We start from the raw sequence: 17,298 nt of genomic DNA, 5'->3' as shown, positions 1-17,298 counted from the left end.
ATGCACAAGCTCAGTGGCCATGGCTCATGGGCCCAGCTGCTCCGCGGCCTGTGGGATCTTCCCGGACCGGGGCACGAACCCGTGTCCCCTGCATCGGCAGGCAGACTCTCAACCACTGTGCCACCAGGAAAGCCCAAGCAGTTGGATTTAATAGATATCTACAGAACTTTCCACCCCAAAAACAGCAAAATACACATTCTTTTAAAGTGCATATGGAACATTTTCCAGGATAGAGTGTGTGTGAGGTCACAAAACAAGCCTCAATAAATTTAAGAGGATAGAAATTATATCAAGCATTTTTCCAAACACAATGGTATGAAACTAGAAATCTATTACAGAAAGAGAAATGGGAAAAGTGCAAACATGAGAAAACTAAATAACTTGCTGCTAAACAGCCAATGGGTCAATGAAGAATTCAAAGAGGAAACCAGAAAATACCTCAAGAGAAATGAAAATGGAAACACAACTTTCCAAAATTGATGGGGTGCAGCAAAAGAAGTTATCAGAGGTTTGTTTATAGTGATATAGGCCTTCCTTAAGAAGAAAAAAAAAAATCTCAAATAAACAACCTAACATATCATCCACAGAAATTAGAAAAATAAGAACAAACAAAGCCTAGTCAGGAGAAGGAAGGAGATAATAATAATTTAAAAAAAAGAAGAGAAGAAATGAATAAAATAGAGATTTAAAAAAATAGAAAATATCAAAGAAACAGCTGGTTTGTTTGAAAAGATAAACAGGATGGACAAACCTCTAGCCAGACTTACCAAGAAGAAAAAAGAGAGGACCAAATTAACAAAATAAAAATGAAAGGGGAAAAATAAAACACAGATACAAAAAAAAAAATCATAAGAGAATACTTCAAACAGTTATATGCCAACAAATTGGACAACCTAGAAGAAATGGACAAATTTCTAGAAATATTCAGCCTCCCAAGACTGATTCATGAAGAAACAATCTGAACAGACTGATCACTAGTAGTGAAACTGAATTTTTAATTTAAAAAGCTCCCAGCAAACAAAAGTCCAAGACTTGACTACTTCACAGGGAAATTCTACCACACATATAAAGGAGAGATAATACCTATGCTTCTCAAACTATTCCAAAAAACTGAAGAGAACAGAACACTCCCAAATTCATTCTACAAGGCCACCATTACCTTGATACCAAATCCAGACAAAAACACTACACAAAAAGAGAAAATTACAAGTCAATATCTTTGATGAATATAGATGCAAAAATTCTAAACAAAATATTAGCAAACCAAAACCAAAAATAAATAAAAATGGTCATACACCATAATCAAGTTTAATTTATTCCAGGGAGGAAAAAGTGGTTAAATATTTACAAATCAAGCAATGTGATACACCACTTTAACAAAAGGAAGGGTAAAAATTACATGATCATCTCAACAGTTACAGAAAAAAAGCATTTAACAAAATTAAACATCCATTCATGATAAAAAATCTCAACAGGAGACCTTTAAGATGGCAGAGGAGTAAGACATGGAGATCACCTTCCTCCCCACAAATACATGAGAAATACATCTACATATGGAACAACTCTTACAGAACACCTACTGAACGCTGGCAGAAGACCTCAGATCTCCCAAAAGGCAAGAAACTCTCCACATACCTGGGTAGGGCAAAAGAAAAATACAGAGACAAAAGAATAGGGACAGGACCTGCACTTCGGGGAGGGATCTGTGAAGGAAGAAATGTTTCCACACACTAGGAAGCCCTTCACTGGTGGAGACAGGAGGGTGGGTGGGGGGAAGCTTTGGAGCCATGGAGGAGAGCACAGCAACAGGGGTGCAGAGGGCAAGGTGGAGAGATTCCCGCACAGAGGTTTGGTACCAACCAGCACTAACCAGCCTGAGACGCTTGTCTGCTCACCCTCCGGGGCGGGTGGGGGTTAGGAACTGAGGATCCAGCTTCGGAGGTCAGATCCCAGGGAGAGGACTGGGGTTGGCTGTGTGAAAACAGCCTGAAGCCTGAAGGGGGCTAGTGCACTACAACTAGCTGGGAGGGAGTCCGGGAAAAAGTCTGGACCTGCCTAAGAGGTAAGAACCATTGATTCAGGGTGCATGAGAGAGGGGATTCAGAGCACCGCCTAAACGAGCTCCAGAGGTGGGAACGAGTTGGTAGCTATCAGCGCAGACACCAGAGATAGGCATGAAATGCTAAGGCAGCTGCTGCAGCCACCAAGAATCCTATGTTCAAGCACAGGTCACTATCCACACCTTCCCTCCTGGGAGGCTGTGCAGCCCGCCACTGCCAGGGTCCCGTGATCCAGGGACAATTTCCCCAGGGGGAACACACAGTGCAACTCAGGCTGTTGCAACATCATGCTGGCCTCTGCCTCTGCAGGCTCACCCTGCATTCTGTACCCCTCCCTCCCACCGGACCGAGAGAGCCACAGCCACCTAACCAGCAGCTACTTTAACCCCATCCTGTCTGAGCAAAGAACAGATGCCCTCAGGTGACCTACATGCAGAGGTGGGGACAAATCAAAAGCTGAACTCCAAGAGCTGTGCGAACAAAGAAGAGAAAGGGAAACTTATCCCAGCAGCCTCAGGAGCAGTGGATTAAATCTCCACAGTCAACCTGATGTACCCTGAATCTGTGGAATACCTGAATAGACAACAAATCATCCCAAAATTGAGATGGTGGACTTTGGGAGCAACTGTAGACTTGGGGTTTGCTATCTGCATCTAATTTGTTTCTGGTTTTATGTTTATCTTAGTTTAGTATTTAGAGTTCATTATCATTGTAGGTTAGTATATTGATTTGGTTGTTCTCTTTTTTATATATATATAAATTTTTCCTTTTTCTCTTTTTGTGAGTGGGTAAGTGTATGCTTCTTTGGGTGATTTTGTCTGTATAGCATTGCTTTTACCATTTGTTCTAGGGTTCTCTCTGTCTGTTTTTTTTTTCCTTTTTTTATTTTATTAACAAATTTTATTTTAATAACAATTTTTTATTTTAATAACTTTATTTTATTTTCTTCTTTCTTTTTTTGCTCCCTTTTCTTTTGAGCCATGTGGCTGAAAGGGTCTTGGTGCTCCAGCTGGGTGTCAGCCCTGAGCCTCTAGGTTGGAGAGCTGAGCTCAGAACATTGTTCCAACAGAGACCTTCCTGTTCTACATAATATCAAATGGTGAAAGCTCTCCGAGATCTCCATCTCAGTGCTAAGACCCAGCTCCACTCAATAACCAACAAGCTATAGTGCTGGACACCCTATGCCAAACAACTAGCAAAACAAGAACACAACCCCACCCATTAGAGGAGAGGCTGCCCAAAATCATAATAAGGTCACAGACACCCCAAAACTCACCACAGGACATGCTCCTGCCCACAAAAAATAAAAAATCCAGCCTCATCCACAGGAAAACAAGCACCAGTCCCCTACATGGGGAAGCCTACGCAATGCACTAAACTAACCTTACTCACTGGGGGCAGACACCAAAAACAATGGAAACTATGAACCTGCAGCCTGTGAAAAGGAGACCCCAAACACAGTAAGTTAAGCAAAATGAGAAGACAGAGAAACACACAGCAGAGGAAGGAGCAAGGGAAAAAGCCATCAGACCAAACAACTGAAGAGGAAATAGGCAGTTTACCTGAAAAAGAATTCAGAGCAATGATAGTAAAGATGATCCAAAATCTTGGAAATAGAATGGAGAAAATACAAGAAATGTTTAACAAGGACATAGAAGAACTAAAGACCAAAAAACAATAATGAAAAACACAATAAATGAAATTTAAAATTCTTTAGAAGGAATCAATAGCAGAATAACTAAGGCAGAAGAACAGAGAGGTGACCTGGAAGACAAAATAGTGGAAATGACTGCTGCAGGGCAGAATAAAGAAAAAAAATTGAAATAATTGAGGACAGTCTCAGAGACCTCTGGGAACACATTAAATGCACCAACATTCGAACTATAGGGGTCCCAGAAGAAGAAGAGAAAAAGAAAGGGACTGAGAAAATATTTGAAGAGATTATAGTTGAAAAACTCCCTAACATGGGAAAGGAAATAATCACTCAAGTCCAGGAAATGCAGAGAATCCCATACAGCATAAATCCAAGGAGAAACAAGCCAAAACACATATTAATCAAACTATCAAAAATTAAACACAAAGAAAAATATTAAAAGCAGCAAGGGAAAAACAACAAATAACATGCAAGGGAATCCCCATAAGGTTAACAGCTGATCTTTCAGCAGAAACTCTGCAAGCCAGAAGGGACTGGCAGGACATATTTAAAGTGATGAAAGGAAAAAACCTACAAGCAAGATTACTCTACCCAGCAAGGATCTCATTCAGATTCAACAGAGAAATTAAAATCTTTACAGACAAGCAAAAGTTAAGAGAATTCAGCACCACCAACTCAGATTTACAATAATTGCTAAAGGAACTTCTCTAGGCAGGAAACACAAGAGGAGGAAGAGACCTACAAAAACAAACCCAAAATAATTAAGAAAATGGTAATAGCAACATGCATATTGATAATTACTTTACATGTGGATGGATTAAATGATCCAACCAAAAGACATAAACAAGCTAAATAGATATATAAAAAAAGACCAATATATATGTCTACAAGAGACCTGTCTACAAGAGACCCAATTCAGACCTAGGGACACATACAGACTGAAAGTGAGGGAATGGAAACAGATATCCCATGAAAATGGAAACCAAAAGAGAGCTGGAGTAGCAATACTCATATCAGACAAAATAGACTTTCAAACAAGACTATTACAAGAGACAAAGAAGGACATTGCATAATGATCAAGGGATCAATCCAGGAAGAAGATATAACAATTGTAAATATTTATGCACCCAACATTGGAGCACCTCAAAACATAAGACAAATGCTAACAGCCATAAAAGGAGAAATCGACAGTAACACAATCATAGTAGGGGACTTTAACACCCCACTTTTATCAATGGACAGATCATCCAAATTTAAAAATAAATAAGGAAACACAAGCTCTAAATGTTATTTTAAACCAATGGACTTAATTGATATTACTAGGACATTCCACCCAAAAACAACAGAATACACTTTCTTCTAAAGTGCTCATGGAATATTCTCCAGGATAGATCATATCTTGAGTCACAAATAAAGCCTTGGTAAATTTAGGAAACTGGAAATCATATCAAGTATCTTTTCCAACCACAATGCTATGAGACTAGATATCAATTACAGGAAAAAATCTGTAAAAAACACAAACATATGGAGGCTAAACAATACATTACTAAATAACCAAGAGATCACTGAAGAAATCAAAGAGGACATCAAAAAATACCTAGAAATAAATGACAATGAAAACACGATGACCCAAAACCTATGGGATGCAGCAAAAACAGTTCTAAGAGGGAAGTTTATAGTAATACAATCCTACCTTAAGAAACAAGAAACATCTCAAATAAACAACATAACCTTACACCTAAAGCAATTAGAGAAAGAACAACAAAAAAACCCCAAAGTTAGCAGAAGGAAAGACATCACAAAGATCAGATCAGAAATAAATGAAAATGAAATGAAGGATATGATAGCAAAGATCAATACAACTAAAAGTTGGTTCCTTAAGAAAAAAAACTGATAAACCATTAGCCAGGCTCATCAAGAAAAAAAGGGAAAAGACTCAAATCAATAGAATTAGAAATTAAGAGGGAGAAGTAACAACTGACACTGTGGAAATACAAAGGATCATGCGAGATTACTTCAAGCAAGTATATGCCAATAAAATGGACAACCTGGAAGAAATGGACAAATTCTTAGAAAAGCACAACCTTCTGAGACTGAACCAGGAAGAAATAGAAAATATAAACAGGCCAATCACAAGCACTGGAATTGAAATCATGATTAAAAATTTTCCAACAAACAAAAGCCCAGGACCAGATGGCATCACAGGCGAATTCTATCAAACATTTAGAGAAGAGCTAACACCTATCCTTCTCAAACTCTTCCAAAATATAGCATAGGGAAGAACACTCCCAAACTCATTACAAGGCCACCATCACCCTGAAACAAAAACCAGACAAAGATGTCACAAAGAAAGAAAACTACAGGCCAATATCACTGATGAACATAGATGTAAAATCCTCAACAAAATACTAGCAAACAGAATCCAACAGCACATTAACAGGATCATACACCATGGTCAAGTGGGGTTCATCCCAGGAATGCAAGGATTCTTCAATATATATATATCAATCAATGTGATAAGCCATATTAACAAACTGAAGAAGAAAAAAACAAGATCCTCTCAATAGATGCAGAAAAAGCTTTTGACAAAATTCAACATCCATTTAGAATAAAAACCCTCCAGAAAATAGGCATAGAGGGAATGTACCTCAATATAATAAAGGCCACATATGACAAACCCACAGCCAACATCATTCTCAATGGTAAAAAAGTGAAACCATTTCTCTAAGATCAGGAACAAGACAAGGTTGTCTACTCTCAACACTGTTATTCAACATAGTTTTGGAAATTTTACCCACAGCAGTCAGAAAGAGAAAAAATAAACAGATTCCATATCAGACAAGAAGAAGTAAAGTGGTCACTGTTTGCAGATGACATGATACTATACATGGAGAATCCTAAAGATGCTACCAGAAAAGTACTAGAGCTAATCAATTAATTTGGTAAAGCTGCAGGATACAAAATTGAGGTACAGAAATCTCCTGCAGTCCTGTACACGAGTGATGAAAAATCTGAAAGAGAAATTAAGGAAACACTCAGTTACCATTGCAACAAAAAGAATAAAATACCTAGGAATAAAGCTACCTAAGAAGACAAAGAACCTGTATGCAGAAAACTATAAGACACTGATGAAAGAAATTAAAGATGATACAAACAGATGGAGAGATATACCATGTTCTTGGATTGGAAGAATCAACATTGTGGAAATGACTTTACTACCCAAAGCAATCTACAGATTCAATGCAGTCCCTATCAAACTACCACTAGCATTTTTCACAGAAGTAGAACAAAAAATTTCACAACATGTATGGAAACACAAAAGACCCCGAATAGTCAAAGCAATCTTGAGAAAGAAAAACAGAGCTGGAGGAATCAGGCCCCCAGATTTCAGACTATACTATAAAGCTACAGTAATAAAGACAGTATGGTCCTGGCACAAAAACAGAAACATAGATCAATTGAACAGGATAGAAAGCCCAGAGATAAACCCATGTACATATGGTCACCTTATTTTTGATAAAGGAGTCAAGAGTATACAATGGAGAAAAGACAGCCCCTTCAATAAGTGGTGCTGTGCAAACTGGACAGCTACATATAAAAGAATGAAATTAGAACACTCCCTAACATCATACACAAAAATAAACTCAAAATGGATTAAAAACCTAAATGTAAGTCCATATACTATAAAACTCTTAGAGGAAAACATAGGCAGAACACTCTATGTCATAAATCACAGCAATATCCTTTTGGACCCACCTCCTAGAGTAATGGAAATAAAAACAAAAATAAACAAATGGGACCTAATAAAACTTAAAAGCTTTTGCACAGCAAAGGAAAGCATAAACAAGATGAAAAGGCAACCTTCAGAATGGGAGAAAATATTTGCAAATGAAGCAACTGACAAAGGATTCATCTCCAAAATTTAAAAGCAGGTCATGCAGTTCAATAACAAAAAAACAAACAACCCAATCCAAAAATGGGCAGAAGCCCTAAATAAACATTTCTCCAAGGAAGATATACAGATTGCCAACAAACACATGAAAGCATGCTCAACATCATTAATCATTAGAGAAGTGCAAATCAAATCTACAATGAGGGGGCTTCCCTGGTGGCACAGTGGTTGAGAGTCCACCTGCCGATGCAGGGGACACAGGTTCATGCCCCAGTCCAGGAAGATCCCAAATGCCATGGAGCGGCTGGGCCCGTGAGCCATGGCCGCTGAGCCTGCGCATCCGGAGCCTGTGCTCCGCAACGGGAGAGGCCACAACAGTGAGAGGCCCGCGTACCGCAAAAAAAAAAAAAAGAAAACCAAAAAAAACCCCTACAATGATGTATCACCTCACAGCAGTCAGAATGGCCATCATCAAAATATCTACAAACAGTAAAAGTTTTAGAGGGTGTGGAGAAAAGGGAACCCTCCTGCACTGTTGGTGGGAATGTAAATTGATACAGCCCTATGGAGGACAGTATGGAAGTTCCTTAAGAAAATAAAAACGGAACTACCATACGACCCAGCAATCCCACTACTGGGCATATACCCTGAGAAAACCATAATTTGAAAAGAGTCATGTACCACAATATTCATTGCAGCTCTATTTACAATAACCAGGACATGGAACCAACCTAAGTGTCCATCGACAGATTAATGAATAAAGAAGATGTAACACATGTATACAATGGAATATTACTCAACCATAAAAAGAAATAAAATTCAGTTATTTGTAGTGCAGTGGATGGACCTAGAGTCTGTCATACCAAGGGAAGTGAGAAAGTGAAAAACAAATGCAGTATGCTAACACATATATATGGAATCTAAAAAAAAAAAAAAAAAAAGTTCTGAAGAACCTAGGGGCAGCACAGGAGTAAAGATACAGATGTAGAGAAAAACCTTGAGGACATGGGGATTGGGAAGGGTAAGCTGTGATCAAGTGAGAGAGTGGCATGGACATATATACACTACCAAATGTAAAATAGATAGCTAGTGGGAAGCAGGTGCATTGCCCAGGGAGATTAGCTCAGTGCTTTGTGACCACCTAGAGGGGTGGGATAGGGAGTATAGGAGGGAGACGCAAGAGGGAGGGGATATGGGGATATATGTATATGTATACCTGATTCACTTTGTTATAAATCAGAAACTAACACACCATGGTAAAGCAGTTATAGTCCAATAAAGATGTTAAAAAAAAAGAACTCTCATCAAAGTTGGTATAGAGGGAACATATTTCAATATAATAAAGGACATTTATGACAAACTCTTGGTTAACATCATACTCAGTGGTGAAAGCTGAAAGCTTTTCTGCTAAAATCAGGAATAAGACTTGTATGCCCACTCTCACCACTTCTAGTTAACATAGTATTGGAAGTCCTAGCCACAGCAATCAGACAAGAAATAAATAAAAGGCATCTAAGTGGGAAATGAAGAGGTAAAACTGTCACTGTTTGCAGCTGACATGATACTATATATAGAAAACCCTTAAATCTCCACAAAAAGCTATTAGAACCAAGAAATGAATTCAGTAAATTTGCAGGATACAAGATTAATATACAGAAATCTCTTGCTTTTATATACATTAATAATGAACCATCAGAAAGAGAAAAAAAGAAATTTAAAATTGTGTCAAAAAGAATAAAATACCTTGGAATAAAATTAAGCCAGGTGATGAAATACTATTTCATTAAAAACTATAAAACATTGATGAAGGAATTTGAAAATGATACAAAGAAATGGAAAGATATGCTGTGTTCTTTGATTGGAAGAATTAATATTGTTAAAATGTCCATGCTACACAAAGTGTACTACAGATGTAATGCAATCCCTATCAAAAGACCCATGACATTTTTCACAAAACTAAAACAAATAACCCTAAAATTCTTATGGAACTACAAAAGACCCTTAGTATCCAGAAGAATCTTGAGCAAGAAGAACAAAACTTGAGGTGTCATGCTCCCTGATTTCAAACTATACTACAAAACTACAGTAATCAAAACAGAATGGTATTGGCACAAAATCAGACACATAGATCAATGGAACAGAATAGAGAGCTGAGAAATAAACCTGCACACCTATGGTCAATTAATTTATGACAAAGGAGGCAAGAAGATATCAACACAATGGAGAAAAGACAGTCTCTTCAGTAAGTGGTGCTGGGAAAACTGTATGGCTATATGTAAAACAATGAGATTAGAATATTTTCTCACACTAAATACAAAAATAAACTCAAAATGGATTAAAGACCTAAATGTTAAGACCTGAAAAGCTAAGACTCTAGAAGAAAACATAAGCAGAACACTCTTTGACATAAATCATAGCAATATTTGTTGGATCCATCTCCTGGACAAAATAAATAAAAGCAAAAATAAACAAATGGGACATAATTAAACTTAAAAGCTTTTGCACAGCAAATGAAACCACTGACAAAATGAAAAGACAACCTACTGAGTGGAGAAAATATTTGCAAATGATGTGACCAATAAGGGGGCAATATCCAAAATATATAAATAGCTCATAAAACTGAATATCAAAAAATCAACCCAATTTAAAATATAGGCAGAAGCGCTGAAGAGACGTGTTTTCCAAAGACGAAATGCAGATGGCCAAAAGGCACATGAAAAGATGTTCAATAGCTCTAATTATTAGAGAAATGCAAATGAAAACCACAATGAGATATCACCTCACACTTGTCAGAATGGGTACAGGAAGCCTACAAATAACAAATGTTGGCAAGTATGTGGAGAAAAGAGAACCTTTGTATACTGTTGGTGGGAATGTAAATTCTATATATTCACACATGCAATGGAATATTACTCAACCATAAAAGAGAATTAAATTCTGCCATTTGCAATAACATGGATGGACCTAGAGAGTATTATGCTTGGTGCGTTAAGCCCGACAGAGAAAGAAAAATACTCTATGTTAACACTTACAGGTGCAGGTGGAACTTAAAATGAAATAAATGAATGTATATAACAAAACAGAAACAGACTCACAGATATAAAGAACAAACTGATGGTTACCAACAGGGAGAGGGGCAAGATAGGGATATGGGATTAAGAAATACAAACTACTATGTATAAAATTGATAAGTAACAAGGATATATTTTACAGCATGGGGAAATATAGCCATTGTTTTTTAGTAACTTTAAATGGAATATAATTTATAAAAATATTGAATCACTATGTTGTACACTTGAAACTAATATCATATGGTAAATCAACTATACTTCTATTAAAAATACAATAACATAAAAATAAAATAAAATATTGTGAGTGAAGTGTGTTGCAGGCTGAGGGAACAGAAAGTACTGTTCTGAATCAGGAGCATACTTGATGTGTTGGAGGAATAGCATGAAGACCAATGTGGTTGAAATGAGGGTAGGAAAGGTAGCCTGGATCTGGATCACATAGAGATTTATAGACATTGGTAAAAATTTGAAAAAGATAGCTTTTGTTGCTGTGTAAAGCAAAGAATGTGGTGCTCAGGACATATAAGAAGATGAGAAGGCAAGATTGGAAGAGATCAAAGCATCATGAAACAGAGAGGATGGTGGCTTGGATTAAGGTTGTAACAGAGGGATCAGATTCTGGATATATCTTGAAGGTGCAAATGCCTGGATTTACTGATGAACTGAAAGTGAGATGTGAAAGGATGATGATGACAATGTCAATGTTAGTAAGCTAATCAACTGAGTGAATGGTGATATTATTACTGAGATAAACAGGAAAGAAGAAACAGGGTTGTGAGCACTGGGGAGGAGGACTGGGAATCATGAGTTCAGTATTAGAGAAGTGAAGTTGGAGACGCTGATTGAACATCCAAGGTTCGACTACTTTTTAGCATATACAACTTTGGAATTCAGGAGAAGAGTCAAGGTTAAGAGTACACACTGGGAAATCATCAAAGTAAGAGAGTATTTAGAGAACTAGGTCTGGATGTTATTACTTAGGAAGTAAGAGCAGATAAAAGGAGATCTAAGAACTGAGTCCTAGCCCACCCCAGACACAAGTAGAGACTGGGAAGAGGAGAGAGTTTTAACAAAGGCACTTGAAAATAAGTGGAAACCAAAAAAGTATGACCTAGAAACCAATTGAAGAAAGTGTTTCTGAAAGGAGGGAATTTATCAATTGTGTCACATATCTCTAAGATGGAGATTGAGGATTGACCATTGGTTTTAGCAACATGGAGGCCTTTGGTGGTCTTTGCAGTGGTGGTAAGGTGGTAGGGGCAAAAGCTTGACTAGATTGGAAAAATGGAAGGGAAGAAAGTGGACACTGTGGATATAAATAATTTGGTAAGAATTTTTGTAACAAAGAAAAGCAGAGAAATGAAGTATTCGCTAGAGGGGAATATTTGGTCCAGAAAGATGTTTTTTAAGATAGGAAATATCACAAAATACTTTATTGCTAATAGAAAAGAATAAGTAGTCAAGGGAAATTGATGGTTGAAGAAGCAAAGTCTTTGAGAAAATGAGATGTGCTGGGATCTGGGGCACAAGAAGATAGGCTGATCCTAGATGTGAGCAAGGTTCTTTCTTCCACAGTATTGGAGAAAAAGCAGCATATACAGGCACAGATGCATGGAGGTGTGTAGAGCAAAAGTCAGTGCATTGAAGGAATGGGAAGTAGTTTAGTTAGGCTGGAGTCTAGCATGTAAGGAAGACAGTTGTCAAGTTGATGAATGACACCTTCAGTTAATAAATTCAAAAGGTATTGTGAGATGCTGATCTTATATGATTATGACTTGGTTTTGAAAGACTACTTGGAGGAATTTCCCAATGTGCTTCAAGCCAAAGTAGCAGAAGTGGAATAATTATACAGCCTCCCAACATGCCTGCTTTAAATAATAACAATAACGCAAAACCTATGCCATGTGTCAGGCTTTACTCTAAGCATTTTGCATATATTAGCACACTTAGTCTTTACAACAAATCTGGGCTTAAGCACTGTTATTATTCTCATTTTAAAAATGAGAAAGTGAGACACACAGAGGTTAAATAACTTGCCTGAGTTCACATAGCTGACAAATAGTAGAGCTGAGACTTTAACCCAAGGATAATGATACAAGAGCCCATGTTCTCAATCGTTTGTTATATTTCCCTCTGATCCACAACCATTTCAAAGTATAAATTCTGTTAAACTTCTTTTTAAAAGTCATGTTCCTTAATAGTCATTCCTTTACTGCATGACCCTCACAAGGTTTGTGTGGAAAGTATGACTGGGATATGGGCAAGTGAGGGGTGATCTGGGAGGGTGTATCAGACGTCTGGAGGTGCAGCTTCCCAGGCCTGGGGAAGAAGGGTCTGATCAAGCCAGTCTGTGGCCTGGCTCCTTGAGAGTTCATGCTTTTACCTTCTAGGCCTTGCATTCTCCCCTGCTGTCTTTTTGAACAGCTGTACTGTCTGCAGCACACTGCAGTAACCCAGAACTGGGCTCACCCTCCAAGATTCCCCACAGCCAGTTATCAGGGCACCCAACTAAGCCATTGGATGTAGTAGGCAAACACGAGTACAGCATAAACAGCTGGGACTCACCCAGAGTTCTGTGTGCCCCCTTATGCTTCCCACATGGCCATAGAGTTAAGGTGATTCTGGACAATGGCCTGTGGTTAGAGACACCAGTGGCATATGTCAATCCCTACACAAGGCAATTCAGAGTTATTCTGCCTCCTCCATCTCTCTCCTTTCCCACCTTGGCAAACACAGAGGCCCTGTGTTCCAGATGATGTAGTTATTGGATGGACGAGGGCCTCCCAACCCACACCAGATTTTAGGTGAATGAGAAATATACTTTTTGTACCTTTGGGGGCTTGTCTGTTGAGGCAGTTATCATTAATTTCTTTGATTAACAAAGTGGGCAAGTGATTCTCAGTCACAAGCATTGTCCCTAGGGCAATGCTTCCGCCTCAAATAGAGCAGGTAGTGAGGAGAAAGGCTGAGCCCTAGAAGACACTCAGGCAGCAAGGCAGGATGGCAGAAAGAAGAAAGTGACTTGATTAAAGGATATTTTGTTAAAAGAAACAGAAATTATCTCAAGGTAACTTAAGTAAAAGGGGAAATTAATTAAAGATAATATTTCTCAGGACTATCAAAAGACAAAATGAAGTATGTCTGGGCAAGACACAGACAGACTGAATTTCAAAAATGGCAGAAGTCACCATGTTCTCGGAAAGCATGTGGTTTCTCCCATCTTCTCTCCAATTCTCTTCCTTCTTTCCTAGTCTGGCTTCATCTCCTTTGCATGACCCCACTTGGGGTTACGGCTGTGACTTTACCTGGTCTTGCATGAGTGTCTGCCATCATCCAACTGGCTCAATTTTTGGGTCACAATTCTAAATACCTGTGAGAGAGAATCACATTGGTTCATCCAACCTACCTGTGGTTCCCCAAATTCAGGTGGCTATGACCTTCACTCTGCTCAGTTAGTCCTGGACAGAAACAGGGGTCTTGTGGTCTCAGAAGTGGCTTATGGGTGGGGCAACTTCAAATCAGGAATTGGACAGAGACCTTAACATAGGTTTATCACAGAAGAGAATTTCTATGGGCCTTAAAACAGAATTGTCAAAATATCCAAGAGGCTAAGGGAGGCACTGTGGATTATGGAGGGGAAAAGACAAAGTACAAGTAGAAAGAAAAAATGTCAGGCCAGAAGGAGGAATGAATACAGAAATGAGCCCCAGGATGAAGTTAGAGCTGGATTCAAGAGGCAAGCCAGCTGCAAAGTGTGCCGATCCACCACGGACACTAAAGCGTCACTGAAATAGGTTGGAAACATGGGGCCAGTTAATTCACACATGACATCCACACAGGACAACCCACAAAACCAGGGAAATGTAAATTGGTTCCACTGCAGCTGATTTGAGCAGTGTGCATGAATGAAGATAAAAAAATAAAATTCCTCACCAGGGATACATGTCTCTGTTGAGCATTTTTGCAAGTTGCAAAGAGCAGCTATGACCCCCAAACCAGCCCACTGACAGTTGCCTGAGATCAATCCTCAGAATCAGCAACATCTGAAAACTGTATCATGGATGACATAGAACTATTTAACAAAAACAAATGGCATCTTTTAATACACATTTCAGATCCTTAATATGTCTCCCAAGGAAGGCACATCTGCTTCAGGAAATCACAAATGAGAGCTGAAAAGAGAACAGATGACCCCTGAAGTGTGTGCACAGCACAACTGTGCTGTTATTCAGTCTCAGCTCATAGTGCCTGTAGACACAGGTCAAGGGCAGACTGTCTGGATAAATGATGGGGGACAGAGAGTGCAGCCAAGTCCCAGGACACACCCACGTGATGGAGAGTCAACACACCCCCTCCTTGGGCCTTTTGGTGTGGGAGTTCTAAGATATCTTTCAAAAGGCTCAGCTCTTGCCAATCTTGCAGCGTACCATACCTGTACTTCTTTAAAATTACAGTTTAAAACTTTGCCCCATTTCTTGTAGCTGTGTGATTCTAGGCAAATCTATTAGCCTGTTTTGGTGAGGCTGTTGCCTCATCTATAAACAGGAATAAGAAAATCCCACCTTGCTAGTAAAATATCCTGCACAATCAGATGCTTGAGAAATGGAAGTAGTATCATTATTATTAAAAAGTAGCTCTTCATCCCTTCAGCCTTAGCAAACAAACATTCCGATATAGGAGAGTGCACAGACTGTACAAAGGGAGATTTAACACTTGGATGTTTGATACATTTCCTACAAAAGAGCAGTAAAATGAGTGGAAAGAGGCTGGCTGTTGAGCCCCCTGCATCACTTACAGAAAATGCCGAGGGAGGATGATTGTCCAGGGACCCACCAGAGTTTCAGTTTCCAAAGTATCAAATCAAGAAGTCAGTCTTTGTTTTGGTATAGTGTTCCTAGTGGATTTAAAATTTTTTAAAGAAAGAAAGAACAAAAGCCTTAAACTACTAAATCATTAAGGGGAAACAGGGAGGGAAGATGAATCCCACATAAACTGAAGAAACTTGAAATTAAAGAAGCAGTTGAAGTATGAAATCCAACCAAGCAGAATGAAATCTCAGACACCTTTTAGGGTCAAATGCATCCAGTTACTGTATGAAAGTCAGGGACAAAACTTGCTGAAAAAGTAAAAGAAAATTATGGTTTCTGAAAGCTGATTGTGCACCCAATCTATTGACATTTGCTCCAGGATTTTATATACCACCATCTGAGAACCATGAATATTTCTCACTATACAGACCTGAGTGGATGTCTTGTGTCTCCTGCCTTTGGAGGCCAGCAAGTGAGCTTAAATTACCCAGGGCTTAGCCTGGAGCCAGGGTGGAGAATAGGAACCAGCTGAATTTAAAATGTCTAGCTTGGAGTTTACAATCCCTTTAGCCTTAAGGGATGTTGGCTAAAACAGTCCTGAGCAAAACTGGTGGATGCCTTTGCCAGCAGAGAATAAATCTGAGAAGAAAAATGCATTGGAGAAGAGGAAAGTGAGAAAGAGAATACAGACAACATTAGTCAAGTGATTTGGTGGCAAGTAAAAAGACCTCTCTGAGCTGAACTAAATCAAGAAAAGTGTGAGAAGTCTCCAGTACTGAATCCAGCTGAATACACGAACTGCCACTTGAGGGTCACCATACCTCAGGACAGGAAGCCTTGCAACGGGTGTTTGTGGACTTTCCCACTGGACAGGACCCAGATATCAATGCCCAGTGTCTGTGTATTTCAGAGTTGACCAGCCAAAGCCAGGTCAAGTGTTGATTTTGCTGGAGAGTGGGGGTGGGGCAGGAGGTACCCTGAGAAGATGTCTGGGTTACCGGGGACCTTCCCTGAGGGCAAGCAGTTCCCAGAGAACAGGAGTCAAACTGCTTCCCAGTGCTTGTCTACCACTTAGAAAAATGGAGAAAGAGATGGGCCAGAGAAGGAATCCTCTGTTGACAAAGTGTCTCCAACAACTGATGATTACTTATGGCATAAACTTTTTTTATCTAAAAATGGCATTTAAGAGATAAGGAAGGTGGAAAGGACCCAAATGTTCATCAATACATGAATGCATCAACAAAATGTGTATACAAAAACATGGAATATTATTCAGTCTTTAAAAGGAAGGAAATTCTGATACGTGTTACAACATAATGGACCTTGCAAACATTATGCTAAGCAAAATAAGTCAAATATGAAAGGACACTTATTGTATGTTTCCACTTATATGAGGTATTTAGAGCAGTGAAATTCATAGAGACAGTAGAATGGTGCTGATTAGGGGCTGAGGGAGAGGGAAGAATGAGGAGTTGTTGGTTAATGGGTACAGATTCTTAGTTTGGGAAGATACAAAAAGTCCTGGAAATGGACGGTGGTGATGGTTGCACAACAATGTGAATGTACTTAATGCTGCTGAACTGTACACCTAAAGCTGCTTAACATGTCAAATTTTATGTTGTGTATATCTTGTCACAACACAAAAGAAAGAGACAAGGAAACTACTATGTATGTTATGGTGAAGGGAACTGTCAAATAAAGAGAAAGCAAATATACATGCATAACTCCGAAATAGTCCATAAGAATGTTTTCTGTAAAGAGCAGGCAAATGTTCTGCCTAGGTCTGCACAAACCTGTCATCACATGCTTTGTT

This window comes from Monodon monoceros, unplaced genomic scaffold (assembly GCF_005190385.1).
Source record: "Monodon monoceros isolate NGI ecotype Baffin Bay Population unplaced genomic scaffold, NGI_Narwhal_1 Super_Scaffold_7, whole genome shotgun sequence".
Classification (NCBI taxonomy): domain Eukaryota; kingdom Metazoa; phylum Chordata; class Mammalia; order Artiodactyla; family Monodontidae; genus Monodon; species Monodon monoceros.
Note: the sequence above shows the minus strand (reverse complement) of the source record.